We start from the raw sequence: 10237 nt of genomic DNA on the forward strand, positions 1-10237 counted from the left end.
AATACTTCTTTTTGTGTTTTTTGTGTTTTGTGAAAGTGACTAACACTTTATTTAATAGAAAATAGAAATTATTTGAAGAAAATGAACAAAATTTTGATCTGGATTCACAAGTCTAACAGAAACTGTCATCAGCTTAGAAATTCTACGAAGAAAATATCTCAGCTATACATAGTAATATTTCATATATTAAGTATTTTATCTATGTAGACATTTTATAAATAACATTTCTCTCGTGCTAGAAATTATTTCTAAAAGTTACACACATAGGATATGAAATGATTATATATTGAATGACATATTTATTAATTGTTAATTTAATGTTTAAGATACTTAAATTTTATTAGGTAGGCAAAATATAGATTTGAAGAAAACAGGAAATTTCTCAATATTTTCTTTTGAACTTGGTAGGGGCAAAATTTAATGTAAACATAATTTGTCATACATTTTTGGAAAGGGTTTTTTAAAGTGTAACAATATGATACTCGTACAGGAAGATTATTTAGAACTTTTCAAAAAAAAAAAAAAAAAAAATCTTACTATGTTAATAAAAATTCTATATTGCTTTCAAAATTCCCAAATGCCTTCAATAATATTTACAATTTGTACAAAAACAAAAAAGATGAAATATATTAATAGATCAAATATGTAAATATTTTAAGCGTAAAATAGTTTTATATTAATACTTTTTAATAAAATGAATAAATATCATTTTTTTTTATCAATATATAAACATTCAATACATAAATTTTATTTATTTGTTTTTTTTCATTTAATTTTTTATTTTCTAAATAAATTTTGAAATATTGAATTATAATATATATATATTTATTCTTCATTAATATGCTATAGTTAGCATCATAAATCCCCGATAACATAATGGAATGAAACACGTTATAATTAAAATATTCTGATCCATAATTAATTGGAACTTGTATCCGTATATGTGTTCCATCTATTGAGCCTATAACATCAAATTAATAATTATAAATGAAACATATGAATACAATCAGGAAAATTCCACTGCTCTTCATATGTTTTAGTGATTGATAACCAATCATATTTCGTTGAAGGAGCATTAACATCCTTAAAAAATATATATTTAAGGAAATAATTATACTACTTTAATTTATTGATAATTTTACCACAAGAGCATCTCAGATAGTGTTGGATGTACTATGTACAATTTCATTCAGAACCTATATGAAATTGACGTCTTTAAAGAAAATATTAAAATAATCGAACGATTATAAATAATTAATAAATATAAAACCATCAAACTTAAGAATTCCCAGATGTTAAGTATCTAATGGTAACCTCTCAGCAGCAGTAATTGGCTCATAATCATGCCAAGAACGTTTCCCAGTAAGAAAGTTTTGGGACCAACCTATTAATTATTCAATAATTATTCACAACTTAAAAAGAGTAACTAATAATAATTGGATCTATGAAAGCTCACCTTTGGGAAAATTCAAAGCGTAGCTATACAATGCATTGTTACATTTGTTTCGACGAAGTTTTCAAATTTGATGCAGCATTTAGTGATCTAACAGACTAAATAAGCAAATACTCATGAAAAGTGTGACGATCGCGGGTGAAAAAAAGTTTTGATTTTTTTTTTTGAAAAATTGCAAATCCTCTGTCTATATCCAACCAGGTAAGATATTTTTTGCTTCATTACATTTTTGAGCAAAAATTAAATAATAGTTACCATATAAAAAATACAAAATGATATATGTTTCATTAGATCAGATACAATCAGCTGTGACAAGAAATGAAGGAAAAAAAGGATATAAATAAGGACATTTGCTAGTCTTACTCCAATGTTGATCCCCAATTCCACACTGAGTCCAACAAGGACTTAGAATTATATCTTTGCAACAAATCCTCAGGGGTATGCCCCGTCTTTTATGAGCAATCACGAACGTTCAAGCAGGTTTTGAATCTAATTGAGTTTATTTAAGAAATATTTTTTTTTTTTGTATAAAAATGTGTAATTACATTTTTTATATGTATAGTGTCACTAATAGTTTGTTCAGTCTATTTAATTATTTTATATTAATAACTTCTATATCCATGATTTGTCATTTTAAGTTTAGCTGATTCTCTGTTTATGACTTCTACATATAATTATGTTTTTAGTTTTATTTCTTAAAAATAAGTAAATTCCACATTTACATGTTCGAATCCATGGAACCTTCCCAAGTGTTTACCCGAAGAAACAAACATTAAGACAAACACATTCCACAACATTTGAAGCTAAGACCCCCATTAAGACCATACATGGAGTTGTTCTTTATTGTTCGTAAATCCAGATACAAATAACTTACAACTTGAGGAGGGTAGTCTTTCTTGGCACACAACTCCCCAACCATTCGTTTGCAAAACCCTTTGCAGATTTGATCTTACAACCAAAGTTCATGTTGCTTTCATCCCCTGGTGGATGGATTGAAAAAGCACTTATTTTCTACTTTAAACAAAGATAACTCGAGTTATAAATTTGCTGCAAAAATTTTAAAAATGGTTTTAGAATTTTGTAACATTCAGATTTAAAATATACTAGCATAACTTATATCTATCTTCACACGGAGGGCTTAAAACAGCTTTGAATCCTAAAAGTAGACAAAAATTACGAAACATATATGGCATTTTTCTGAAGGCCACGAGGCTATGAGAAAAAATTAGGTCATATTTGATGTGGCAACGTGACAAAAAGACAAGTAAGTTGGCTTATGGATAGTGGTTTGTTCAGTATGCCAAGTATCGACCGTGGAAAAACAGATCCCATTTACGTCCATGTAGCAGCGAACATATATCATAGATTAGAGACAAAAAATTAAAACAGCTTAATGTAAGAAAGCAGTCTGTGCCTTGCAAGGAGGGATTCCTCAGTGTTGATGAAGTTACATTGCGACTGACTACATCAACTCTGCCGGATGGAAATGAACAAGGCTTTAAGGGGTGCAATTGCACAGACTCCAAACAAATAAGTTCATCTGCAAAAAAAGGGACACCTTTGTAATACAAAATGCTATAATAGCACAACATGCAGCAAAAGTAGTTTCTTTGGTGAATGGGGTTATGTTTAGGATATAATTAGGTAGCAGTAGCATTAGTTTAACAAGAGGATTTTTTGAAGTTATTACATTTTATGTAGAAAAGTATATTTAAATAAGTTTTTTATTTATGTCTATTTTGAACAAACTAATAATATTTATATGAAATATATAATTGGGCAGTTCGAATATTATGAAATAGAATCAACAATTCTAATGTAAATTTTTATTAGATCTTACTTGTTGCTGTAAAGATCTAGATATCCCAAATTTTATCACGTCCATTCAAATTGCTCACCGCCTTGGCTTACATTTTAGTATGAAAAAACACCTGAACCTCTGGCTGCGTTTCCAAAAGAACACGAATACAATTTCTTATTGATCCCACATCGTTTATACAATATATATATATATTGGCCATTTGATTATTTCTACGAATAAATTTTGGCTATTTTTTCATAGAAATAATATAATAACTAATCATAGCTACTCTTTTAATAGAACATATAAATATTACTAAGCAATATTATAATACAGTATCGAATGAAAAACTATGTAGATTTTAATAATATGTTACATTTGTACTTAAAACTGTACAGGAGTATTTTCAATTACATATTTTTTGCAATATTTGAAAAGATGAACCAGTTATCGTTGGTTATTTTTTCGACGACATTATTCTCTCTTTCTTTTTTGTTTTTGCAAGTACGAAATAAATATTGGTAGGTTTGTGTTTCTCTTTTCAAATGCTAATAAATGTTATAAACTACTTTTTTGCAAAATTTGTTCGAAAATGTGTTGGCAATTTCCTTTACAAATGTCGATTTGCCAATTTTTTCACAAAATTGAAAATTCTTTGTTGTCCTTGTCTACAGAATTTACTAAATGTTGTTGCGATAAATGTGCATTCAATGGAATCAGAAGCACTTTTATACATATCAGGTTTTATTATATCTCATTTCACCAAGGGAGGGTTAAAACTATGCATTTACAAGGGCTGTATAGATCAAATGTGCTTTGTGTAATATAATATGTTTATATATTGGGGGCCCAAACCTTGAAAAAGTTTCCCAATTAAGAAACTTTTTTAAGTATTTTTTTAAAATATAATTTTAAAAAAATATGTCAAATATTATTGTACATGAACAAATGGAGGCATCATTTTTATAAGCATCTGTAAAGTGTGATCTTGAAAGGTGGTTACTCCCCCCCCCAATTAAGGAACTTTTGAAAAAAAAGAATATATGTATATACAAATATAATCCTGCAGACGTCCCTGATTTCATTGATATTTTTGAACTTAAAATAGTTGGATCATTATTGAATGATACTTTTCCATGAGTTAATTGAGAAAAATATGACAATAGAAGATTGCACTCTTTTTGTAGTTGTAACCTAAAAAGTGTTTATTTTTTATTTTTCAAAGCTGTCATCCCTATTCTTTTATTAAGTATAAAATAATCACTAGTACGTGAAAGATGAAGAAATACTCTGAGGATTTGATGTGGAATGACAATCTAAGTCTTTGTTAAACTCAAAGTCGAATAGAGGATCGACATTGGAATAAATCTTGCCTATATCATTGCTTAATATGGAGTGGGGTTTGAGTTTCTTTTCTTCATCTTATAACTTCTTGCAGATAATTTAATGAAAGGTCATGACAGCTAAGAGACTACGTTTATTATTTTGTAGCCATTTTAAAATACGCTTATATCAGATAAATTGGCTGAGAGAGTAAAGATTAGTATAAAAATGAAAAAAATATGTGGAAATATCAATATTAAGTTAACTATCTATGGCTAGAGTATAGAAAATAGGATTTAAAGTGTGAGTGGTATTTATTTTTTTTGTAATTGAGCATCTGAATAATGTTTTATTTTTATTTTTTTTAAAACAAATAATCTTTCATTTTTCAATGAAGAAATAACATCAGATTGCGCATGCTCATGAAAGACGGAGAGTAACACTAGAGATCACAACATCAAAATAATGAAAAGGAATAAGATATCCGTGCTAAATTCAGTAAACCCACCTTTAGCCTTTTATTCTGGAACGTATTATGAACGTAGCTATTACAATATAATTCAACTTATTTTGTTGCAAAAAGGGATGCCTCGGACTATGATGTGTCCAGAGTTCTGTCAGTTGTGAAACTTCACTTATATGTTTTAAAACGGATAGTTCATTTATTATCATGCTCTGTTCATTATTTTGACAAGATTTATTTTGAGTGTTGCATCAATTTTTAGTAATTCAATACTTTTAATTATATTTTGCGTAAAAAAAAAAAAAAAATAAGTTGTGCAAAGTCAAACTGACAGATAAACAAACAGGCAGACAGATTAAATTTTCATAATTTATTGAATAATTAACTCCGAACAATATCGGGTACTCTCTCTGGTAATATATAATTATCAAATAAATAAGTAATTGTTGTGAAATTTATTTTTCAACGTCATTTAATAAACCCTATCAACCAAAGATGCCCATGAATCATTCAATTATAAAATTGATAAATTTGATTTTTTTATTGTCCAACACACATATTTATAAGTAATGCTAAATTTATCAAAGCACAATAAGTTTATGAGTATTATAAAAAAATAGAAAGGGTGTCTGACAGCCTATCGATGTATATTATGCACCTACACAATTACTTACTTGATTAGATTTGGAGGTCAGTACAGGCTTTGTGATCGTTTATGTATCCGAAATAGTTCTGTGTGCAACAATTTGTTTTTCCTCAAAATAGAAACTGAGGATTATATTCTTTTGTACAACTTGCGGAAGGAACTTTAATGAAACTTTTCAAATTCAGCATATAAAGGTTCACAGAAACGGTTTTGGAAGACTGATATTTTCAAAACATCTTATTTTCCTCCGAAGTGTATCCATCGTTTATTAAAAATCTTGACTTGAAGTATATTTTTATGGTTTATATTTACAAAAACAAAATTAATATAATCTATTTCGATTCGCTCTTTCAGAATGAAATTGCTTATAATTTCATAATTTACGATGTGTAACGTTTATCCAAGGCGTAGACTTTTTGATTTTGAATTTGAGTGTGAAATAAAAGTTATAGTTATTATTATATAAGTAAATGATATTTCAACCTTAGACCTCAAATTGTGAAGATATACTTATCCTATTCAATCCTCAACTCAACAGACCAATCAGCTCCTTCTATTTATTAACCCCATAATATTAAAAATATTACAAGACCAAGCATGATCGCATGAATGATGATGATTGTTGTAACATGTTTTTAAGACACTGCCAAAATAAATCATCCTTTTTTTGTGGTTAAATACAAGATATGTTGATTTGTCGAGCTTTGAGGATTGAATATGATAAGGAGATCTTCACAATTAGAGGCTTTAAGTTGGAATGTCAATTACTAATATAATAATAACTATAACTATTTTTACAGTCCATTTCAAACTCAAAAAGTCCATGTCGAGGATGGGACATTGAACATTGGCGACTATGAAATTCTAAGGAACGTGAGAAAATAGTCAATTAGTTGTCTAACCTTCCTAATACATTAAGAAAATCTTCTCTGCGGGATGCTAGGTGTTGTGTTATCTCTCATTGGCAAAAATTTATAACCTTGTGTCGTACAATATTATCTGGCATAATAATTATATTTATTATGATATCACATTAAGATATTTCATTTGGTCTTCAGTTTTTGATATTTTTAAATAGTTTGTGAATATATCACGGAAAACCTTTTTAATGATTGACGTATTGAGTTAGAAGCTTTATCGGGTTAAAGCACTCAAATACAGTACATATATATTTTAATTATTTTAAATGAAATCATTTTTTTTCATATCAATTGCAATTAGTCGAATAAATAAAGTTATTAACACTAGTGATAAGACGATTCCAAAAATAAATCCCGATGCCGATACAATTTTGGGGAAAATGACCGATACCGATTCTTTAATATTTTAATAATAGTCAAAAAATATCATTTTGCTGTAAATTTCTAAGAATCACAGTTGATAAAATAAATTTATACATTTATAATCAACATGATTAACAATTCAATATTGGTTATCATAAACTAAACTAGTATATATTTCCTTTCTGTCCAATTTTAATGGGAAATAAAACAAAACATAAATTTAACTCGCTACTATTTCCAATAAAACTATAATTAAAAATTGATATATTCTATTTATATTTAGCTAACTGAAACTAAAAAAAACCTTTCACTCTCCACTGAAGAAGGTGGTAGGCAGAGATACTTTTTTACTGGGAAAACTATGTGTGGGAAACTTGATTGATTAATTTTCCACAACTCTAAATCAATTATTTTTATATTTGATCTACCTTGATGCTTTGTATTTGTCCATCTCAAACTTTATTTCTGCATTGATTTGTCAAACTCTTGAGTTGAAGATTTTTGTTTTTTTCATTTGATTGGAAGTTAAATTGGAATTAAATAACATTCAACTTTATTATATAACTTTTATATATAAGTATTAATTTTACTTCATTATTTGCCGATAATGAACGAAAAAAAGTCTAAATTTATGGCAAGGCTTTTAGAATTTTTCATGTGTGATTTTGTGAGCCAAGCTTTTAGAAAATTTGAACTTCAACAACGTCATAAAATGATAATAATTTGAAACTTTATTCAAAAAATATAGTACTGATGCTTCATATGATAAGGCATGGAGCACTCTCCCTGAGTAAGGTGACAACTGCAAAAATCCAGGGCCTCTTTTATAATAGCTTTTTGAACATCTCTGTTAATAAGTCATGGTGTGTTAACATCTCCTCCAAAAGAAGAATTATCCCTTATCTTTGGTATAAATTCATGTAAAAATACATAATAAAATAAATATAAAATAATATATGTATTTAAATATAATTATAATCTTTATCCTGCACTAACGCTATTTTAAATGTAGAAGGTTATCTTCTTAATAGCAGTAATTCTTTTTTCCACCAAAATCATATAACAGGAAGCTGATATCAATAAAGGTCGTAATTCATTTGTACCAATGTCTTGCTCCTGTCTTCTTACAAAAAATTAATCTCTGCTAATAGTGTAAATAGTCAGGGCTCGACGGTCGTTAAAATTTGCCAAGAGGGCTTCTCATTATTTTTTTTAATAGCCTTGTAAAAAATTTATTAGCCCCTAATACTAAAAATATTGCATCAATTTTAGACTAGTAAAGGCCCAGTATCGAGGTACTTTTGTTTTAAATTGAAATAAGTTTTGAGAGTAACAAAAGGAAAGAAAATATTTTCTTTGAAACACAACTTCATAAAAAGTAGGACTAAAAATTGAACTTGTAATATAACAATTATTGTTCATAAAGCTGGGCATCAAGTTTCAATCAATAACTGTTTTAAGATTATAAAAAGAAAAACGGATGTTGCGTGTGCTCTTAATCACAATCAATTTTTTGAATAACATTTGAGTTCCTATTCACAAATAAATAAATAAATACAAGGCAAAGTTTATTAAGTAGAATTTCTTTACTTCATTTTACCTAAGAATTTCATTAATTAAGAACAAAATAATGTTACTAATTATGTAACTAATATCATTAGATATAAAACTAAAAAAAATATAGATTCATTGATGATTTCAGTTGATATAATTGAAGATAAAACTTTTAAAAAAGGTTTATATAATATAACAAAATATTGCTGATGATTAATAATTATAAATGTAAAAGCAGTAACAGTTTCTTCACGTTTCCCAATATTTCAAGAAATTATAACTGTTTAGTTGATTATGGAAATGCTCAGGAGTTTATAATTGAATCATATTGATATTTAATAAATCCCTGGAATTTTTAAAAAGTATACGTTACATTGTCGAATAACATATCCAATTGTTGTGTTTTGACGAGGGAGAGGAGACACAAATTTATTTATAACGATGGATCCAGGACGACCGAGAGAAATGAGAAGAAGGGATGGCGTGAAGGAATAAGACTATACTTATTTATAAGATCATCTGTATTCTTTATAATACAAAACCCTACTCTAATTAATATACAAAATACATGACTATTTATACTACGTAAAAGAGAGTACTTTAATACATAATAAAAGAAAATACAAGACTATAAGAAGAACAATGGGGAAGGAAATACGAAATACATTACACCAATGGCCTGATATTAATTGTTAATTGAATGTTTTTAATCTCATATCCATTATAAGTCAAGGGGATTCTGAGACAATTATCGTTGCAAGTCAATAAATTATGTGTTATTTATAAATTAAAATTTATAAGACAAACTCGATGTGACAAATTCATGAAGAATTGATTCTATAAAATTACTCTACAGTACTTCCTTCAATAATATGAGAAAATTCTTTTGCACTCCTGTCAAACACAAAAAAGAGAACGTTGGACATTTATTTCAACCTTAACCATTTCATTCAGTATTATTTTTTATAGAATTCCAACATAAGTTTGTCTACGAATGTCTATTTAGTATGATTAACTATTTAGGATCCCTTTGGTTAGTTCGTTAGAAATAAATCTTAAGCTTTATCTTAGTTATTTATCATATTTATATTATAATTAAATCAATTATAACATCTAAAAGCAAGGAATAACCTAATTTTAGCACTGTTTTGTTTAACATATGCAAATTAAGTACTGTCAAAATTGTTATCTCCTCATAATGCATTAGTAATGCAGCATTATATTAAGGATTGAATTGCGCAGTTATGTCAGTCATAAATGGAAAAAATTTGTTATATGTACGCATTGAAAACGAGCTGGCTGGAAGAAAGCTATAAAATAATGTAAAATGAATTGAAACTACAGAACCTAAAGTCCTTAGACTACAAAACCTCAATATAGCTATTAAAACTACTACGTATGTACTTAATATAATTACAAATAAATCCATAAAAATGGAGTGGAAAAAATAAATTACTCTTTGAATAATATAATTAATGTATATAATGAATAAATCAAAAATGCCGATTTATCTATAAAATATACAATTTACCGTTAAATTTAAATATATTTTATTATTTAGATTATAGCTTACTACCATTCCTTTTAAATTTGTTACAAACTTGAGGACTATGTAGATTTCATCATGGTTCAAAGTTTATAATACACATATTTTTCCTTTGTTCACTGGAAACAAAGCATTAACTCTTTCTTTTTTTGGTTAAAGGGCGAGTTC

This window comes from Lepeophtheirus salmonis, chromosome 8, assembly GCF_016086655.4.
Source record: "Lepeophtheirus salmonis chromosome 8, UVic_Lsal_1.4, whole genome shotgun sequence".
Taxonomy (NCBI): domain Eukaryota; kingdom Metazoa; phylum Arthropoda; class Copepoda; order Siphonostomatoida; family Caligidae; genus Lepeophtheirus; species Lepeophtheirus salmonis.